Source organism: Pteropus medius, unplaced genomic scaffold, assembly GCF_902729225.1.
Source record: "Pteropus medius unplaced genomic scaffold, Ma_sr-lr_union100, whole genome shotgun sequence".
In the NCBI taxonomy this organism is placed as follows: Eukaryota; Metazoa; Chordata; class Mammalia; order Chiroptera; family Pteropodidae; genus Pteropus; species Pteropus medius.
This window is the reverse complement of record NW_024351730.1, coordinates 38733543-38754837: the sequence shown is the minus strand read 5'-3', so window position 1 is coordinate 38754837 and position 21295 is coordinate 38733543. Positions and strand designations below refer to the sequence as shown.

The 21295-nt window shown below is 34.1% G+C and overlaps 1 protein-coding gene across 8 annotated transcripts in view; it reads right to left on the bottom strand.

The window, feature by feature from the left end:
• Nucleotides 1–21295, bottom strand: part of BMPR1B (bone morphogenetic protein receptor type 1B) — a 332744-nt gene that overhangs the window by 136175 nt on the left and 175274 nt on the right. For 4 of the 8 annotated variants that reach the window (XM_039845749.1, XM_039845750.1, XM_039845746.1 and 1 more), the window contains exon 2: nt 3011–3105. The exons of the other annotated variants lie outside the window; for them this stretch is intronic. The gene's annotated coding sequence lies outside the window, so the exon portion shown is untranslated. The remainder of the gene's footprint in view (nt 1–3010; nt 3106–21295) is intronic. 8 annotated transcript variants of the gene reach the window in all.

Sequence of the window (21295 nt, the reverse complement as noted above, 5' to 3'; positions counted from 1 at the left end):
ATTCGCGGGCTGTATAACCTGAATTTTATGTGCTAACTAATATAATTTTGAACTTTTGTTATTCAAATAACTTTCTGAGTGCATGAATGAACTCATACACACATTACTGTGATTGATGGTAGGAAGAGAAACAAAATAATTTTTTTTAAAAAGTATTGCTATTGTTTTAAAAGCATTTACCATTACTTGAAGGGCTTTCCTTTAATCTAATTAATCAAAGTTTTAAAACTTATTAAAATAAAAAAAAAAATCTATACGGAAAAGTGGGTTTAAAATAAATATGATAAAGTTTTTCTTTAGTCCAAGTTCTTGAATACCTGTGTGCTAGGTCTTGGAGGAATACTAAAAGAAAAAAAATTTTTTTAACCTAGCTACAAGTAGCTAACAGTCTCATGTGGAAAAAGAAGCACAAAACATATCACCAGACTTTGCCAAGTACTGCAACAGAAGTCTATACAGGAGGCCACCACAGAGGCTGATATTGGACCAGCAGGCATCCAGGGGAGAAATGCCTTCATTGAGGCTGAAATACAAGGACCAGGAAGAGGGTTTCCAAGATTGAGGGAGTAACATAAACAATTCCAGAAAGGAGTAAGGCAATATGGATTGTGTTGAGAAATACAAGATGCTCCATATTGCTGGTGCATAAAACAGAAGAAAGGAAAATACTCTCGTGGGTGGGTAAGAGAGATGTGGAAAACAGCCCAGAAGAAATAGCAAAAAGTGAATATAGAACAAAAGTAGATCGAGAAGAGGCTTAGTATACCATAAAGACTGACCTTTATCTACAAGCAATAGACAGCAAGGGATGGGAGTGTTTTTAACAGGAAAGTGAAGTGCTCCTGGGAGTGCAGATTGATCCCTAAGGGTAGTATAGTGAAGGACTGGTTGTCAAGCAAATAGAACTAGGGGTAGTGAGATCCATCAGAAGGTTAATACTAATATTTCAAGCTAAATTCACTACCCTTCCTTCAATAGATAGTGAAACACATGATACATAAGGTGTTATATTTATTTTTAAAATATACTTACATACAAAATATGATTTACAAATATGATAAATAACCAATATCAGATTGATATTAAAGCCAAAATTAATATTAAGACAACATTTCAAGTTTTAAAATGCTCAACTGGCCTTCAGCCAAAATACATCCCATTTTAGACACTGTCAACCAATATCACAATTTTCTATTTCTTCTCTTGATTAGAGGGACAGCTCTCTTTAGTTTCTTTTTATTGTAATAATTTTATTTGGCCTGTTTTCTGTCCCAAATTTTCATAGAGTATTGCAGAAACAAGATACCAGAAGGAAAAAAAAATAAAACCAATAAAAAAGGCGTAAGAAAGCAATATCATATATTTATGCCATATATAAAGTAAATAAATAAAAGATATTGAGTAAAGAACTAAAATCAAAATCTTGATCATGAGATTTCCCAGAGGCAGTAGCAAAGAAAAGTTTAATTGAGAAATGGCGTTCTAGATCAATCATGGTCGCATTTCAAAATAAACCAATTTGTTGTCAAAAACCTAAATCAAACTCATTAATTAACTGGTAGGCAGAGCTAGAAAAAGTACAAAAAATGCGTGATTCAGAGACTAAAACAAGCATTAAATAAATGTAAAAATATAGTTTAAATTTAGGTAAATTAGCCTTAAAGCATTTCTGAATAAAACTGATTTTAAAATATTTTGCATTATTTTAAAAGTTACATATAATTTTTAAAAAGTGAGAGCCTACAACGATCGACCTCATTTTAAGATGTTTACTTTACATTTAGACCTCTCTACCTGCTGTTTTAGATGTGGTTTATCTCATTTTAGAATGAGCTGGGTCCTACATATTAACCCCAACACAAAACTGTGCCAGAGAATTAGTATTTCCTTGTATTTCTGTTGGCCTACAGTTTAGAAACCTTAACATTATTTTTGTTTTTACCTTAAATATATAGTACAAAAAACCTTTGAAACTATAATCAACTACAATCTAATAGTAACCTAACCTGAAGATTTTAAATATCATGCTAATTTTTATCTTCCACAATTAAAAAAAAACAACTGGAAAACTTTCACTGTGTCTAGTGCATAAGTTTTGAATAATGTTATACCAATATCAACATATTTGCTTTTCAAGCTACATGTAATAGATATAAAAAACATTTCATAAGTTTCCTAAATCAGAAAATAATAGAAAAGAATTTTTCTGTCCCCTTCAGCACCATTGCTTTTATTCTTAATCTGGGACATACAATACAGTGATGATAAACGAACACAGTACAGCACTATGAACATACCAAGTAATGTGTAAAAGTGCTAGACGTGATAAAGGAAAAAACAAACTACTAATGTGCAGCAAGAGATGTTAATTTAATGTCTTTAGTAGAGAATCACATTTTAAAGGAACCAATCTCACAAATCACTGGGACAAGCTGAGAAACTCTCCTAAAGGCTGAGCCTTTTGCACGTTAGATTAAGACTATCCCTACTTTTTATCACTCTCGGTTCTCTCCAGTCCCAAAATTAGTCATTATTTCACATTAGTGCACTGTCAAATGGACATTGGCTTTAAAAAAAAAAAGACCCCATGTTGATTGCACATTTTGACAAGGTCTACTGTATCTTCACATGTTCATCTGAATTCCATTTCTAGACTACTATAAACTTATAAAACTTCCTGTTTTAACACTGATACTAAAGGAATTTGCCTATAAGAAGACTTCAACTTTGACAGAATGAAGAAACAGAAACTTGCTGATAGGACACAACATGAAATCATGTTGAGAGCCATTCCCACTGCCCACAGTATTTAACTGTATTATGAATGTACAGAGCAATTTTCAGAACAGCACACAAAACTACACTGCCACCAAGAACATTCATAAACAGCAGGCAGCCCCTCCTTATTAGTTTTAACATGCCACACAGCCCTGTGCTTACTGATGCAGAGCAGCCAACAGGGAGATGGAGTTTATGAGTAAAAGCGAGGCTGAACTGGCTAATTACTTACCTCCTCACTTACGGCAGGCTTGCTCGTCTAACTTTTTGTTTCCTCTCTTGTCATAGCTCAGCAGCAAATGGTTATGATTCAGCAGAAGTTTGAACCTGACAGTTAAAAAGAATTTTTTTAAAGAAAAAAAATTGTAAATTAAAGTTCCCCTCTGCTGCAGTCTTTTTTTTCCTTGCCCTCTGTGTGCGTGTTTCTCTCTCGTTTTCTCTCTCTGCAAGGCAAGCTACGTAGTGGTCTATAAATATTGACCCTGACACTTGCTCAGGGCTTTACTTGCTCATGGCACAGGTCTGTGTTACTGAACACCGTGGTAATACTCCGGCAAAGTTCTCAGCTGCTCAGACAAAGCTGTGGATTGGCTCACTACCCAGCAACCCTGTGCCTGCCTGGAAATACCATTTTGCTGCCAGCTTTACAGATGCTATGGGCCTTTCCTGAGGCCCAAATCAGGCACAGAAGGGCAATTATGAGGTTTGTCTGAAGAAATACAGTTTTCCTCAAGCAGGTGGAAAGAAGGGGGGCTGGGTGAAGTAGAAGACGAGAAAGGAAACACTGCCTTTGTTTTGGCCAAACAACATAATCTCAAACGCTTTATAAAAGTCATGCCTAAATATCATTCGATCAAGCTCTATGAAACTGAATCACTACTATATACTATGATTGGCCAAAAGATGTGGAAAAACATTTTTGTAATTGTTTTTAATACTGCCTCTCATTGAATACGGCTGCTGTGACTGAGGAACTGGCGAAAAAGAGACGTTTCAACATAAATTCATTTCAGAATGATAGAAATGCATTGGACACTATAATATTAATCAAATTAAATTATTTACTTGGTGAAAAAATAAAATATCTAAAAATTACATGAATCAACATATTAACTACTATTAGATTTTCAATCATAAAAATGTCAATTATTTTATATTTTTAGATTAAGAATAAAATCTAAGCCATGATGCTATATAGTTTGCAGGTGATATGAACAAGGTTATCATTACATACATACATCGCATACAGTGTCCATGGTATCGATAATTAGAAAATAAATCAAGTTCATATTTTTTACTCTTCCTGCCAAGAATAATCCTATATTTGCTTTATTAAAATTTCCTCTATTGATTAAACCAATGGTAAAGGAAACTAGAAATAATCTGGTCACGAACTCATTTTACAGATAAGAAGATGTACCCCCAGTTTACCAATGGTCACATGGAAAGTCTGCAACAGAGCCAAAACTAGAGTCCTTGCCTAATTGCTCTCAGAGTGCTTACTCCTTCTATTACAAGAATGGTTCTCAAATTCATTTTTAGTTTCAAAATCCTATCTTCATGTGAAATCTTACTGTGAATCTTACCAGTAAGCCAGAAAAATAACTAGCATAAAACAAAATTAGCCTTTTACAGTTTAACTGACCCTCAAAAAAGTTATGCTCAAGAATTAACTTTCTAACAAGTAAAATCACCTTGTCTTATTTCATTCAATAATTAATATTTGCCCAATAAATTAACATATTGCCAGGAGTGGTATATAGCAAGGTGCTAAAGATACAAAGATAAAACATAATTTCTACTCTCTGAAATTTTATAGCACAATTTCAGACGGGAAAAAAGCTAATTAAAAAACAGTGCATTAGTGTGATGATGAAGACTCTATAAGAGGGTAGCAAAAGAGCATGGAACATGGGCATCTGAGCCAATAAGAAGTGAAGGTATGAGAGACTTCTGCATCTTACAAAATGAATAGAAGGCAGTAAGGCGCAGAAGGGAAAGACAATAAAGACAAAGAGGCATATATAAAACTTAAGCAGTTCTTGTTGGAGCATAGAATGTGATGCAGGAAATAGTTTTAAAAATTTTTTTTAAAGAACGTGCTTCACTTACTCATCCTCCCCCACCCAAACCCTGGCAATCACTGACCTTTTTACTCTCTCTACAATTGTACCTTGCTCAGAAAGCCATGAAGTTGGAATCACACATTATATAACCTTTTCAGACTGGTTTCTTTTAGTTATCAATTGAATGGATAGTTTTAATGGAGTCAATGTCCAAATTCTCATCTACATAAATTCTTTATTAATGTAGATCTGACTAAAAGCAATGCTTTATTCACAAGAATCTTCCTCTTACTTTACAAAAGAAAGGCACACTCTCGTATATCCCAAACCTTACTATTGCCCTGGTGTCATAGAAAATTTAAGAATTTTAAAATTTCAATTAATGCTTAAATTTCTGTTGCAGAGAAGTATAAGGTAAACAGTTAAAGACTTTTAACTATAAAATATACTGCATAAAAATTCTATGAGGAAGTGAGATGAAAATAAAGGTCAAAAAAATAAAATAGTAATGCAAAATTTTCAGGTTTTAACAGAAGAGTCTATTCATTATTATTTAGATGGATAAGAGTTTTATTAAATTGCTGTGGATTTAGATTCCAATGAGTATTCTTAAAATAGCTGACATAAGTTTTATTTTAAAATGTCAATATTTCCAACAGGGTGGAAATTAAATTCTTTGCAAGTACATATTTTACCACAGGTGAAAAAATGTAGATTTTAACTTGGTAATGTGTGAGTGGTTACATAGTTTTTCAAAATTCTTTGAGGGTCTGTGAACAAAATAGCTGAATATTGCTAGTCTACTGTATAAAACCCAAGTTTTTAACCTGGTATATAAAACTTTTCATCACCTTTCTACTTCTAAGATTTTAGGGCAGTGAAACTATACCGTATGATACTGCAAAGGTAGATACATGACATTATGCATTTAGCAAAAGCCCTAGAACTCTACAACACAAAGAGAGAGCCCTGATAAAAAACATGAACTTTAGATAAGTTTCCTCTTGTCTTTCTGAAGCATGTTTCTAGAAAGAGTATTATTATTATTTATTGAGCAACTATCACCTACTACGGGCTTTAGAAATATCATCTCCAACACTAAAAACAACCCTGGCCAATGGGTATGCTTTTGTCATTTTTTAAGATAAAGAAAATGAGGCTAAGAGTTATGAAGTGGTTTGTCTGAAATTATGTAACTAATAAATAGTTGATTTGAATTTCAGCCGAAATCTGACTGGATTAGAGTACCACATGCTGCCTCTTTTTTAGTCATTTAAATAAGATATAGAGGCTGCCCACATCAGGCAAGGAAGTGGATTCAGCAGTGCCCTCATGAGGACAGAAAAGAATGAGTCTTATCCTGCATTTTGAGGAACTGCAATAATTTTAATCTTGAGTATAAAAGGGTAGCAAAAAGAAGAGACTAACGAATTAATCAGTGGAAACCAGTAGACAAGATTAAAATAACTAGTATGCCATATTAAGAAGAACTTAAAGAGTTTTACCTTCAATATGAATGAAGGGAAAGGAACACATGAATGCATGAGTCACCGATGTGAAGACTAAATACTGTCAAAGTGTGAGTTCTTCCCAACTTTATCTATAGATTCAATGCAATCCCAATCATGTCCCAGGAAGTTATTTTGTGTATATGGACAAACCTAAAGTTTACAGAAAGAGACAAAATAACCCAGAATAGCCAACACAATATTGAAGGAGAAGCACAAAGATGAAGGACTGACATTACCCGACATCAAGACTCATTATACAGCAACAGTAATCAAGATTGTGTGGTATCAAAGAAAGAATAGACAAATAGATGAATGGAAGAGTTATAGAGCCTAGAAGCAGATTAACATAAATACAGTCAACTGATCTTTGACAAAGGAACAAAGGCAACATAATGGAACAAAGATAATCTTTACAACAATGGTTCTGGGACAACTGGCTATCCATATACAAAATAATGAATCAAGAGAAAGATCTTATGTCCTTCACAAAAATTATCGCAAAAAAGATAGCAGACCTAAATGTAAAATGCAAAACTATAAAACTCCTAGAAGGTAACATAGGAGAAAATCTAGATGACCTTGGGTATGGCAATGACTTCTTAGCAACAACACCAAAGGCACAATCCATGAAAGAAATAATTGATAAGCTGGATTTCATTAAAATTAAAAACTCCTGCTCTGCAGAAAACAATGTCAAGAGAATGAAAAGACAAGCCACAGACTGGGAGAAAATATACGCAAAAGATTTATCTGATAAAGGAGTGTTATACTAAAACTCAACAGTATGAAAACAAACCAAGTTTTTAAATGTTCCAAAGATCTTAACAGACACCTCACTAGAGATACAGATTGCAAATAAACATATAAAAAGATACTGCACATCACATTTCTCATCAGAGAAATGCAAATTAAAACAATAATGAGATACCATTACACACCAATTGGAATGACCAAAATCTGGAAATACCAAATGCTGGTGAGAATGCAGAAAAATAGGACCCTTCATTCATCGCTCGTGGGAATGCAAATGGTACAGCCACTCTAGAAGACAGTTCAGCAGTTTCTTAAAAATTAAACATATTCTTACCATGTGATCCAGCAATCATGTTCCTTGATATTTACCAAAAAGTTGAAAACTTTTCATGTCCGTGCAAAAACATACACATGAATGTTTTATATCAGTTTTATTCATAATTGCCAAAACTTGCAAGCAACCAACAACATGCCTTTCAGTAGGTAAGTAAACTGTCATTCATCCAAATGATAGAACATTATTCAGCACTAAGAAGAAATGAGCTATCAGGCTATGAAAGCATAGAGGAATCTTAAATGCATATTACTAAGTGAAAAAAGAAATCTGAAAAGACTACATACTACATAATCTCACCTATTTGACATCCTGGAAAAGGCAAACTACAGAGGTGGTAAAAAGATCAATATTTGTGGGGGTTGGAGCAGGGAGGGATAAATAGGTAGAACACGGAGGATTTTTAGGGCAACACCAAAAATACTGGTGAAATATTCTGTATGACATTATAATAATGGATACATATCACTATACATGTGTTCAAATGCACAGAATGTATACCATAAAGAGTGAACCCTAAACTATGAACTTTGGGTGATAATGATGTGAAAATGCAGGCTCATCATTTATAATAAATGTACCACTCTGGTGGGGAACACTGTTAATAAAGAAGGTCATACATGTGAGGACAGAGGATATATGGGAAATCTCTCTACTTTCCTTTGAATTTCACTGTGAACCTTAAACTGTTCTAAAAAAAAATTGAGTCTTTAAGAATTCAAAGGTGGCTCCTCCTTCAGACAGCTGGTTCTTTGCCAAGGCAGAGATTACAGAAAGAAGGAATGACTTAGAACAGGAAGCAATGAAAATAAGATGAATTTAGTCTTTGAATGTGATGAACTAGAGGTATCTGTGTTATATCTCTGAATATGTTCATAAAGCATTTAAATACACTGATCTATGATATGAGAGAGATGAAGGTTGTTATCAACTCAGTAGTCTTATATTCTTGTTTTTGGGCTTGAAATCTTTTCATTATATACTCTATTTTCAACACAGAAACCAAAGTAGTCACTTAAAAAAATCACACATAATATTCACCTTCTACTCTAAACCCTGCCTTCACCCCCATTTTGTTCAGAGTAAAGGCTTGACTTCCATAGCGATCCACAAAGCCCTGCTTGATCTGCCTCCTTATTATGTCTCTGACCCCATCGACTACAGCCCTCCAGCCAACTTGACCTCCTATTGTTCTCTAAATGTTTGGGACAGGTTTGCCCCTAGTGTCTTTCATTTTGTTGCTCATGCTCTAACATGTTCTCTTGCAGACAGCTTCATGGCTAACTCCCTCGCCTCCTGCAAGTCCCTGTTGAAATGGCACCTCAGTGAAGCCTACCATTACCATACTATTTAAAATTATAAACCTCTTTCTTTATTTGGTTGTAATTGTTTGTCTCTCCCAATAGAATGTAAATTCAATGATAGTAGCATAGATTTTATGTGCCTAAAGTGAGTCTTGCAGATAATAAAGGCACAATAAACATGTGCTATATAACTTGGAGACTGTGAGCCATATAACAATACAGGTGGTTCCTGGATCCATGAGGTCCCTCGGTGACAGCATGTATAACGAGAAGTAACCCAAGCCCAACATTTAAGTGTGGGTCAAGGAAGAGAAGCCCACAAAGACTGTAAAACGACTATAAATGCAAGTAGAAGAAGGACTGAGAAAATGAGAAAAGGAGTGAATGAGGGTGTCATATTCAGGAGGGAGTGGTCAACAATGTCAAATGCCATGGAAAGACCAAAAGAGATTAAAAAGAGCCCATTACACACAACATTCAGAAAGTACTGTGATACTAAATACCCTCGAATTGTACATATTAAAAACATGAATTTTATGATATACAAATTACATTTCAGCAAAACAGGTATTAAAAAAGAGAGCATTGGTGACTGAGTTGTTTCCATTGGAGGTGAAAGGTAAGCAAGTGAAGTGAGATATGGAATAAACCTTTCTCAAACTTTGGCCATGAAGAAAAGAGAAAGAGAGATCAGGTAACAATTTAAAACAACAAGCAAACAAAACAACTCATTACTGTGTAGGGGTGAAGTGTTTGAAGTCAAGCCAACTTGAGTTTTCATCTGTCAAGTTACATAAATCATATAATCTGAGTTTCTTCATCAATAAAGTAAGTTTAATATTAGTATCTGTGTCCCTGGGTATCAGTACTCCATTTCTTATCATTGGATATTATTTTATTATATAGATATACCACATTTTACTTAACCATTCATCAGCTGATGGATATTTGGGTTGTTTCTACTTTTGAACTATTATGAATAATGATGCTATAAACTCTCCTGTACAAGTTTTTGCATAAACATGTTTTCATTACTCTTATATAAATACTTAGGAGTGAAATTGCTAAGTAATGCAGTAATTTTATGTTTAAAATTTTAAAGAACTGTGAAACTGTACCATTCTATATCCCTACCAGCAATGTATGAGGGTTCCAATTTCTCCACAGGCACCTGCAATAATCTGCCTTTTTTATTACACCAATACTTGTGAGTATAAAGTAGAATCTCATTATGGTTTTAATTTCTATTTTTAATGACTAACAATGTTGAGCATCTTTTCATGTGCTTATTGGCCTTTGGGCTACTTATTCTTTATTCACAGTAAATATAATTTCAGAAAACCCTAGAACCAAATAATGCTCGAAACATATTTTCAAGGGCCCACTTTGTTGTACCTGGCATAGACATAGCCAGCCACTTGTTAGCTGAATAAACGAATAAACAAATAACCAAATGAAAGATTAGAAATTAGAAATACTTGATTTATTGGTATATTTTTTTAAACTAACAATTTGAATTCTCTTACAGCTTCAACAGAAAAGTAAACTTTTGAAGAAACTTTTAAAAAATGCAATTACAAAGAAAATGTACTAATCTTCTATTCAGTATTATGATAAATACTTATATTAGTGTTCTTAGTTTGGTAATAATGAAGTACTCTATCAGATCAATATTAGAAAACTGAAATTGTAATTCGGTTACACTAATGCTTTAATTTAATGCTTTCTTGAAGTTAAGGTGAAAAAAGCAAACATAAATGATTAAGTAGTAAATGATTTTAAAATACATTGTTGACAAACTTAATCAGATATGAATACTACAAATTTATCCAACACTGTAAATAATGAGACCCTCTTCAGGGGTAAATGGGTACAAGAAAAATATTAGTAATCTAAACTTGTCATTTTTCAAAAAGACCTGAGGGAATATGTAACTTTCAGTGTAAATGACTGAGGAGAAAGAAAATTGACTCTACAATGTGCTTAGTTAGAAGCAAACTACGGACTGTTTTCTCCTTGTTTTTCCTCTGTAGGCTACTATTAGTCATATCAAATACAGAGTCACTTGCCTTTAACTCTAAGGTTCTTTGTTCTCAAGTAATAAATACTTTGGGCTCCCAGGACCCCACAGGAAAATCATACATAAGTCTACTAACCTTTACTGCTGCCAGTTTATTGTAAGCACTTATCCATGATTAGGTTGAGGAGTACTGACTGCACAATTAATAAATAGGTCATTTGTTCTTTTCAACTAGAACAATGTTGTATATAAACTGAAAAGAAGAAAAATAGTAAAGAGAACCATAGCAAAGAATGTATGTCCTTTTTAACTTCCATTTGACGTTACACCAACCAACACCAAACTAAACTAAACATTTTATCATTTCTAAATAGAAATTCTTCTGAAATTCATATAACCAGAATCAATAATAAGGCTCAATTATGTTTAATAAAATAAGGCAATAATAAAGAGTGAAAAGCATCAGGAATATCAAGTTATTTTTACCTGATAGCTATTGCTAACTGGACTTATATTAAAGCTATACTAATGCCTCTTCATGCTTAATAATAATATACGTGTCCCTAGCTATGTATCGGTATTTCCATTTGTTTTCCTCTCAAAACCACACATATATTTATATAATACTAAAAACCATATCAAAATTTTTTTTAAACAAAATATCTATTGATTTGTAATATAACTTCAAGCGTTCCCTTCTTTTAAAAAAATGTCTTGAATATCCATTTCCTAAAATGAAGGAATTGATCCTAATTTAAATTTTTCTCCCACCACTCCAAAATGGAAATTAGATTAGGTCTATGTGACAATAAGAATCTTTACGATGATGAAAATTTTTAATTCTATTAATTTCTGAATAGCTTTTTTTTATCACAAAGATAAAATGATTTTCATCAAAAGATGAAAAGATGAAATATAATCTCAATGTGTTATTTTTTGAAGAGCAACTAATTCAAGAATCTTTCCATTTATACCGATACCCAAGATTAGCTATGTGACATTAATTTAATGGAATATTTACTTCTAGCAAAAAAAAATTACAGTATATTTTGTTGGACAGTGGACTTGGAATCTTGAGAAAGTTAATAGGTGTTCTCTCTAAGGCCGGAGGGGTCATGACAGTGGTCCTGAAATCTCCCACAGCAGAGGGACTTATGCCAGCAGAAAGGAGAGCAGAAAAGATTGGGGGATTCCCTCCTAAAAGCTACACCATACATTCCTTAGGATGGAAAGGGAGACATCCCAGCCAGGAAGTATTCAGGAAAAACCAGCTCGATGGAGGAGGGAAATACTTGTCTACCACATTTAAGCTGAGCTTTTTTACTATTCATTAATCATAAGGCAGTAGCTCATAAAAATATCACTGAATGATTAAATTTAACAGGCCGTGAAAATAGGAATGTACATTAAGTCTGATCACTCATAAGATGAAATAAAAACAACACTGGTTTATTTTACTGCTCTATGATGAATCTGTTTTTATGCAGAGGATTTACATTGTAAAGCTGAGGAATATAATTATTCACTTTAGTGCCACTTTTTCCAATCAAAACATACTTCAAAAAGAAGAAGAAAAGAATAAGGCAAATTTTAACCAGAAATAAGCGAGCTATCCATTGCTCTTTTTTGGTTCACATGTAAAATATTTCTATTGGCTGTCTGCTTGACAGGACCTGAAATTTTCTTGAAATGTGGTGTTAAAAGTAGCTAAGGAGTAATACAGAAAAAGACTAAAAAATGAAAAAAATCTTTTCTGTAATTTGGTGGATTTGAATATTTTCAGGTACAATATATTTGCACAAGTAAATTAAATCATACTTTGAGATGGACTGGAGCAATCTTTCTATTTTTTGTAAGCTTTAATTTCATTAGACTACTTTGGAGCAGTTGGAAACTGCATAAGAGTGCACTCTGAGGCTTTTTTTCCTTTCCTCTAATTCATTTCATTCTGGTATCCAGCCTACACTGACCAAGAACAGAGCTAGAGGGAGGCTGAGGATAGATGAATGGTAAAAGTAGAAAAAGTAAGAATAAAGCATACACATACATTTTTTCAGGACCCAATAAAAAGATGAAATAATGTTAACAAACAGCATCTCAATTCAGTAATCAACTGCTTACATTTTTGTTTTATTTTGGAAACAATTTATATTGAACCACTAAATCAAAATTAAGTGTTTTGTATAAATATTTGTGTTTGCAAAAGCATATACAAACTGCTACTCATACTTTATGCTTAAATAACACCAGTAGAGACTATGAAAGAATACTTTAGAAGTACAGGAACCTCAAAACATGTCCTCAGGGTCAAGGGTTCCCTGTTGATGGGGTAAAACCACTCATTGTCTAACTCTTAATGGTATGTACAAATCTAACAGCTCACATTTATATAGCACTTAATATTTTTAAGAAGCGTTCTTTCATGTGATCCCTCATTTGATCATCAGGACAAGCCAATGGGAAAGTACTCATACTTTACATAGGAAGAAACTGAACTTCAGAGCAAGTAAGAGAACAGCACAATGTGTCCAAGTTTGAAAGAAACAGACAGAAACTGAATTCGGGTCTTTTCACATTAAATCCTTGGCTCTCACTACTATGATTTTCAAGAACACCAGAGGGACTGTACCTCAGTAGAAATTATTTTCCAGTAGAAAAAAATAGTAATTTCTAGGGGACAGACTGGTCTTCCAATATGGAGCATATATTTTTGTTGATAATGGTACTGCACATACACACGCACATGCACACGCACACACACACACTACTTGGGTAATGACAGTTCTGTGACTTAGTCATCCAAACTAAAAATTTCAGTGTTCCAATTCTGCTCTCTTCTATTTCCAATTAGTTATATACTCGAGTCTATCTTTGAAATATCTCTTGACTTAGTCCCCTTTCTTTTCCCTTCCGTCTAGTCTTATCAAAATTCAGGTTTAGCTTTACATAATCTTAAATACTGAAATAATCACAATCTCATCTCTTCTCACCACCTTCCTTTCTCCTCTACCAATCTTCTACACTGCTACTACACTTAAAAAAATGTTTTTTTCTACACCACCTCCTGCCAACACAGAGGATTCAAACTCGCTGCACAAAATACAGGCCTTTCTGCCATCTTGACCTGGCTCTACCCTTTTGGTTTCATTTCCCCTTTGCCCACAACACAAATCCCACATTATACTCTCCTACCTTACCAAACTATATCTTCACTGGAAATGACAAATGTAGCGGTTTGACACTTCTGTGTCTCTTCATAGAATGATCTTCTTTAAATTGTTATTTTTATGGAATAACATTTCAGCTGGTGCCATACTAGCTCCAACTATGTGGGAATGCAGGTTTAAATTTAAAAAGGGAGAATTTCTTTGTGTGCTGGGACTCTGGTATTAAGACTCCTTGTTCTTTGCTTATTGTCTCCTTTTCAAAATGTGACAATTGCTCAATTTGCACTGATAGCACTTTCTCCTAAAAACAGAAGGGACAAACATGTACCATTTCCAGGCTGCCAGCAGTAAAGCAGGGATAATGCTGTGCATTTCAGGATGATTGGTAAGAAGGGGCGGGGAAGGGGGGCGCGTAGGGTCGGGGGGGAAGACCTGACCAGTATATCTGTCCTGTGTATCCACTCTTCTTTCTCTGTTTTATAATCTTTGTGACAGAAAATGAGGCAATAAATAATTCATAACATTAACAAAAATATGTTCAACTGCATGATCATCCTTTTGAAAGACTTACAAATCTAGCTTTCAGGTAAAATTATACAGAGTAGTACTGTAGAGATTTTGAAGCAGAATTTAATCAGAAAGAGAGGTCCTAAGTAGTACTTAAGTGCTAAAATTAGTACCCATGAAATTAACAGGGTCTCTACAGAGAGAATTTTAATTATTTATATTCCCAAAGATTGCTGCATTTTCTCTTGCGCAGAACAACAAAGTTCACAATACTTTGATGAAAGTTGTCACTGGGTTTACTGGCAACCAATACTAATTAAAGGCTAATGTTAACATGCATATCAAGTGATACCAAAAAATGCATCCATCTATATAGCAGCTATTGAAAAGAACTTTATAAAAAAAGGTAAATAATGTACAAAAATCCCAAGTGAGTGATGAAAATCTTGCTCAGGTGACAACTCACATATTAGTCAGAAACTAGCACTCAGACTTAATGGCACCAACATTTTCCTATGTCCTTAGTGTGCATAACATCACAGTTGCTTATTTATTGTTCGATTCTATTATCTATTGCTCTATTCTATTCAACTACTTATATTCCTGATAAATCCATTTTATAATTTTAATTAGCAGTTGTAACACTTCTTGTGGAATATTTCATATTTATTTAGGCTCTGATTCAAGAAAACACTTGCTGAGTACTTGTTATGGATTTGACACTATAGACACAATTCTTCTTCCCAGGGAGGCTGCAGGCTGGTGAAGATAACAGAATACCGGTGAACAGATCATTATAATACAGTACAGCAATGGCCGTAATACAAGTAAGTAGAGCACATTAAAACCTAACTCTTCCTGGAGAAAGAGCTCAGGGACAGCTTTTTTGAGAAGGAAGTGATGTTTGATTTCTTAAAATAGAAGTCAACCAGAAAGTATATGAAAATTTCAAATGTTTGGCACTTTAGAATGATGATAAGATCTGAAGTACGGCTGTGGAGTGAGAGCCTCAACTGGCGGTAACTAGTCCAGGCTTACCCTTACATTTTCAGCACTGGGGCTGCCACATTTCTAGGTTTACTTCCTTTGTGCCTATTTTCACTCATTTCATCCTATGATTTATTGTAATATTTAACATGTGACCCCATGTTTTGTTTTGGGTTGTTTTATTGGGGGAGGGGAACGGCAAAAGATATAATAATGTGTATTCCTGCAATTACTTTTTTAATAAACATTGTTATTCATTTACTAAAAATATATTTATTGAGCAACTGCTATATAAGAGGCTTGGTTTTAAGTGCTGAAAATAGGATGGTGAACCCAACTTGCTAGGCATGCCCACATGGACTTCATACTGTAGTGGTGGTAGGTAGGGGAAACAATGAATATGGTGACATCTTATAACAAAAAAAAAAAAATCAATAATTAAAGTAAAACAGAATAATGTGATAATGCTGGGGAAAGGAAGACTTAGACAGGAGGATTAAGAAAAGCCTTGCCTGAAGAGAGTCCTTGGAGCTGAGGCCTGAATGATGAGAAGGACACAGCCATGTAGAGATGTGTAGGAAGAGCATTCCAGGAAGAAGAAATTGCTAATGGCAAGATCCTTGTGTAAGAACAATTCTTACTATTCAAGTGATTTAAAAAAGGGTAGGGAGGAGGAAGAGTCTTCACACAATGAGGTCAAATAATTAGACAGTGACTGGATGATGTGGATCTTTTGAGTCCATAGTTCTTAAATTGTGCTGCACATTAGAATCACCTACCATGTTTTTAAAAATTCAGATGCCCAGGCCACATCCCAGGCCAATTAAATCAGAATCATGAAGTAGAGGCCAGAGACCAGTATTCTTTAAAGCCTTCCATGTAATTATGACCTGAAGCCCAGGTTGAGAAGCACTAATTTAAGCCACAGTGAGGAATTTAAACTTTAGTCTAATTACATAAGTAGCTATTGAAAGATTAAAATTTCAAATGAAATTTCTAAACTTTAATTGAAATCAGGAGCTATGTTTTAGTCGGGCACCTAAACTAGTTAATTTCTATCTGGATATTTGGTAAAAATGGAAGAATATACCTTAGGAACATGTTAGTTGCTAAAGCAAATTCTCCTTAGGAACAACAAAAATGAAAGCAAATATTAAAATACTTCCCTCTAAAAATTCAAATAATTTATGTGAAAATTAGTTTTTCTGGAAAGGCTCAAAATAATTATATCCATTCCTGATTCACTGCTTTTGTATTACCCCCTGTAAATTCTAGAATACATTTCCTTATAATTTGTGAATAACTTCGTATTTCTTGAGAGGAAAAGGATACACAAAACATTTGAATAGTATTTGAAATTCACTTACATTATTCTTTTTATTTGCATCAGTGACCATGGGATTCCTGGAAAATGGGTCACATATGTATTCTATCCCATCTGCCATAAATGGTACATAATTTTGTGACATGTAATTCTGATAAGAGTTCACCCACGAAAACTGCACTGGGAAATAATCCTTTAGGAGAAATGGGGTTGATTTACGAGGACTGCTGGAATTTGAGAATTATCGTAGATTAAAATATTTAGATACATTTATCAAGTACAAACTTCATTTCTATTGTTCAAATAAACACAATAGCATACTTTTTCTTGGAGGGCATTTAGTGGAAAATGAAGTCTCCTAATGGTAGGAAAGGGTTATATTTTTCAAGTTGTAGTATCGATTTAAGTTCTTATTTTTTGAGCAGTTAATAATCATGCATAAACTAAGGAACCTAAATTAAATTGTAAGAAAAGCAAAAGCAATCAAGCCCCAGTCACATTCCAAGAAAGCAAACCAATCAGCAAGAAATTAATTTAAACTATCGTGCGGTACTGTAGTCCTAAGAGTTCTGCTGATACAGCATTTCCTCCATTTTCTAATAGTGTATTAAAATACATTAACTACCTGAAGAAATTTTATTTAAAAATTTAATCACTCTATAAAATATAAACTTATGACATTCCTTTATTTATATACCCAAAACAATATTTTATCAAAATTGCATATACAAATATTACATTACCACCAATTTTTCTTAAAGGAATTTCAAGGCAGTAGACAAATTTTTTGCCCAGTCCATTTGTCATGAAATTCACAGCATGTGAGTAAAAGTGAATGACAATTTCTACTCAACTCTTTCTTCTTAAAGCTCTATCTGATACAGCCAGCCAAGGTAATCTTTCTATCTCAAAACCACCTTTGAATTCTTTCTGTGCCTTTAGAAAAACCACAACATTCCCAACTCGTATTATACCTGGCTTCTCCTTTCTAGTAGAAAATACTTTAATTGAAATCAGGAGCTATGTTTTATGCATTTTCCATATAAACAGTACCTTTGTGGTGTTAAACAAACATCTAATTAATGAATGTATAATGAAGATTTAATCTTCCATTGTTGAAGGTAAGAAACATTAAAGCAGTATATTGCTAGTATGAGCTTCTAGAAATATACATTACTACCTCCAAGGCCTGACTACCATCCTATCCCTTCTTGGTAAAATAAAGAGAAGTAAAAGATACTTGAAAATATAAAATGAGAGGTACTGCTATACTCCAAACAAGAAGGCTGGATCAAAGAGAAAGAAGATTCAATGATTAAAGATTGCAGACTCAAATGAAAAATAAGATAGGGTCATAAATCATTCAATTACTCTGTAAACAATTCTGAATATCTAATATGCACCAAGCACCTATAACATACAAAAGCAAGTAAGACACAACTCCTGCCTCCAAGTAGCACACTGGCAAATGGTATAATACGTAGTAATAAAAGCAATGCAAGCGCTATACATAAATGATAAGAAGATATAAGAACCTAATTCATTGGGGAGGAAAGGAGGTCATGGAACTAAGCCTTAACAGGGTGAGTAGGAGAATGGGCAGAGGAGAATCCAGTCCAGAAAGAGGCAGAACAAAAGCATAGCTTGAAAGATAGGATAGTCTGTGCAAGAAATAACAAGCAACTCTCTGTGGATGTAGCAGAGGCTCCAGTGCAGGCAGAGGCAGGAGATACGGCAAGTGAGGGAAGAAGGGGCCTGATCATGAAGGACTGGTCTGTCATGAAAAGGTACCTTAACGTCTATACTCTTGGTAATGAGAAGCCAGAGCATTTTAAGAAGCAGAGTAGCATGATAGATTCGTGGAGCTATGTAGAGGATGACTGGAAGGATAGAAGGAAGGGAAGCAAAAAATACAAAGGCCTAAAAAATTTTGCTTTAAAATTATTCATCAATTTTGGTTTATCTGATCCTACACAAGGTTGAACACATATACATAACACATTTACTACTATGATAACCAATGAGTTAATGATCTCCTTAGAAATAAATGTTTTAGAATTTGGGTAGAAAACTAATAAATAGAACATTTTAATTCCTACTTAAAATGAGTGACAAGTTCAATTTTCATGAATAAATAATAGCACACTAAATGAACTAAATGTTAGTAACTTTCATAGTACAATTAAGATTCTAAATGAATTAAATTTAATGGCTGGACATTCCAATTATCTACTCACTTCATGTTCCTTTTATGTTACTTTATGACCCAGTTTTCAATGTTTTCATATTCTTTTGTCATTTGTTGCTTTTTGTTACTATTTACCCAATGATCTAACTTTGTGTGAAAGACAATTCCAAGGTTTTAAAAATCAGATTGCAATTAAATCAACAAACTTACTGGCAATTTCACTAGGCTGTTTGCTTGAGTTCATCTTATAACACAAGAGAAATTTACCTGAGGGTGAACTGTCGAGGCAAAAATATGACTATGATGTGCAATAATGCTGTGATTTATTATAACCACACTTTGCATGTATTTTAAAAGATCACTCAAACTATAGTAATAATTCACAAAGTAACACTGCTTTCAATTTTATGATGACTAAAATTTCATTGTCAGTAGCCCAAGTTGACTGCTAAAAAGTGGTGTGCTTTCCTAGGTACAATAACTGCAATGAACTGTGAGGATTCATTCTGGTATTTTCCATTCATTTTATGTCACCCTTGATCTTGTTAAGAGGACTAAACGAAAGCTGGTCCTTGATAGCCCTGTGAAGATACAGTCATATTTCACACAGGTACGATTTTTTGGTTCTTCGCTTTCACAAGCTGCTGCAATGCCTGGTTCACCCGCAGAAACTTTAGCTGGATAGCACTGTTGCTGAAAGCAGAGGGGAAACTGAAGCAATTAAGACGCAGTGAGCAGAGTCCACCCTATGCAGACTAAACATCCAAAACAGTCAAAAATTTTCCAAAGCACATGTGGCTCATTTATGTAGTGACAAGATGAACTAAGCTGGCGTGGCCAAGAAGGAAAGAGATGCGAGCAGCTGCACATTCATCACCTTTAATGGAGTTTTCACTGCTCATATTCATGAAGTTCAAACAAATGATGCTTGATATTTTAAAAGGTTAGTTTTAAAAAGCATTGGGACAATCTGTCAGTACTTATGCAGAGCTAGATTTTAGGAAGAGATGTAATTTCTCTTCATTTTTAGGGAACATTTTTTCCTCTTTTCTTACAAAAACACAAGGTTTCAATAGCTAGCCAGTTAAAACTATTACCATTCATAAATTCTGCATGTCTGAGAACCTGATATAACTTAAAACATGTACCACCTACAGTCATAATTTTGGCTTAACCAAGAGAAAAACATCAAATTTAGATTCCCATTAAATGCTATAACTAGAAATCTACTGAATGTATAAATAGTAAAATTTGACAGTGAAAGCAAGAATAGTCAATTTTTATTTTTTTTGTGTTTTGTTTCGTTTTATTTTTACAAAAAAAAAAAAAGGCTCTATCTACCTCTCTATTGACATCTATATCTTTATTCTATAACTTTGGACTTAAAGATTGAATGCAATCTTTATTGTAAAGATTGGATATAAAGAAGTGTAGAAGATTTTATTTTCCAAAGATGGCCACAACAGTATTTCCCATCCTAATTGCTCTCCTTATATCCCATTGAGAAGTGGGGTCTAAATTCTTTCTCCTTGAATCTGGATGAGCTTACAACTATGGTGAAGTGATACCATGTGCTTCAAGGCCAGGTGATAAAATATAACTCGATTCCCACTGCATTCATCAGAATCTATGTTGTTGAAGCCCTTGGCTGCCACTTTAGCATTCTGACTATGTAGAGGACATGATGCAGTAAGAAAGACCAAACTAGCCAATGTGGAAAACTCAGAGAGGCCTTGAGACTACATGAGTAGAGATATGTCTGGACAGCCTCTAAGTGCTTCAGCACCTGCCATTCCAGTTCTAAACACTACCCGACTGCAAAGACATGAAACACCCTGAGCCAAAACCACCCAGTTAAGTTCTGCACAAAATCTTGACCCACAGAAACCATGAGAGGTGATAACTTTGTTTTGGCTGTTTGAAGCCACTACATTTTACAGTTGTTTAAAAAGTAATGGATAACTGGAACATACTTTGATACCAGAGTGAAGTGGTATAATAAAACAAGTAAACTCAAGACATATGGTATTAGCCTTTGAACCAACAGCAGAGGGAAACCTCAAGGAGATTATTAGCAGAAGCCTGATGGGCCTCAAAGAGTTTGACTCTGAGGGCTCCAGAGAAATGGGGGTTAGATTTTTTTTTTTTTTTGAAAGGTACAAAAAGGAGACTCTTGTTATGTAGTGGCACAGCGTTAAGCAATACAATTTCCCATAGTGATGTGGAAAATAGAAAACGTACCTAATGATGCCGAGGCTCAGGCTAAGGGAGTTTCTGAGCAGAACACTGAGAGAGACACCTGCCTTCCTTCTGCTACTTATAATAAGATGTGGGTAGAGATAGATAAGTTAAAAAA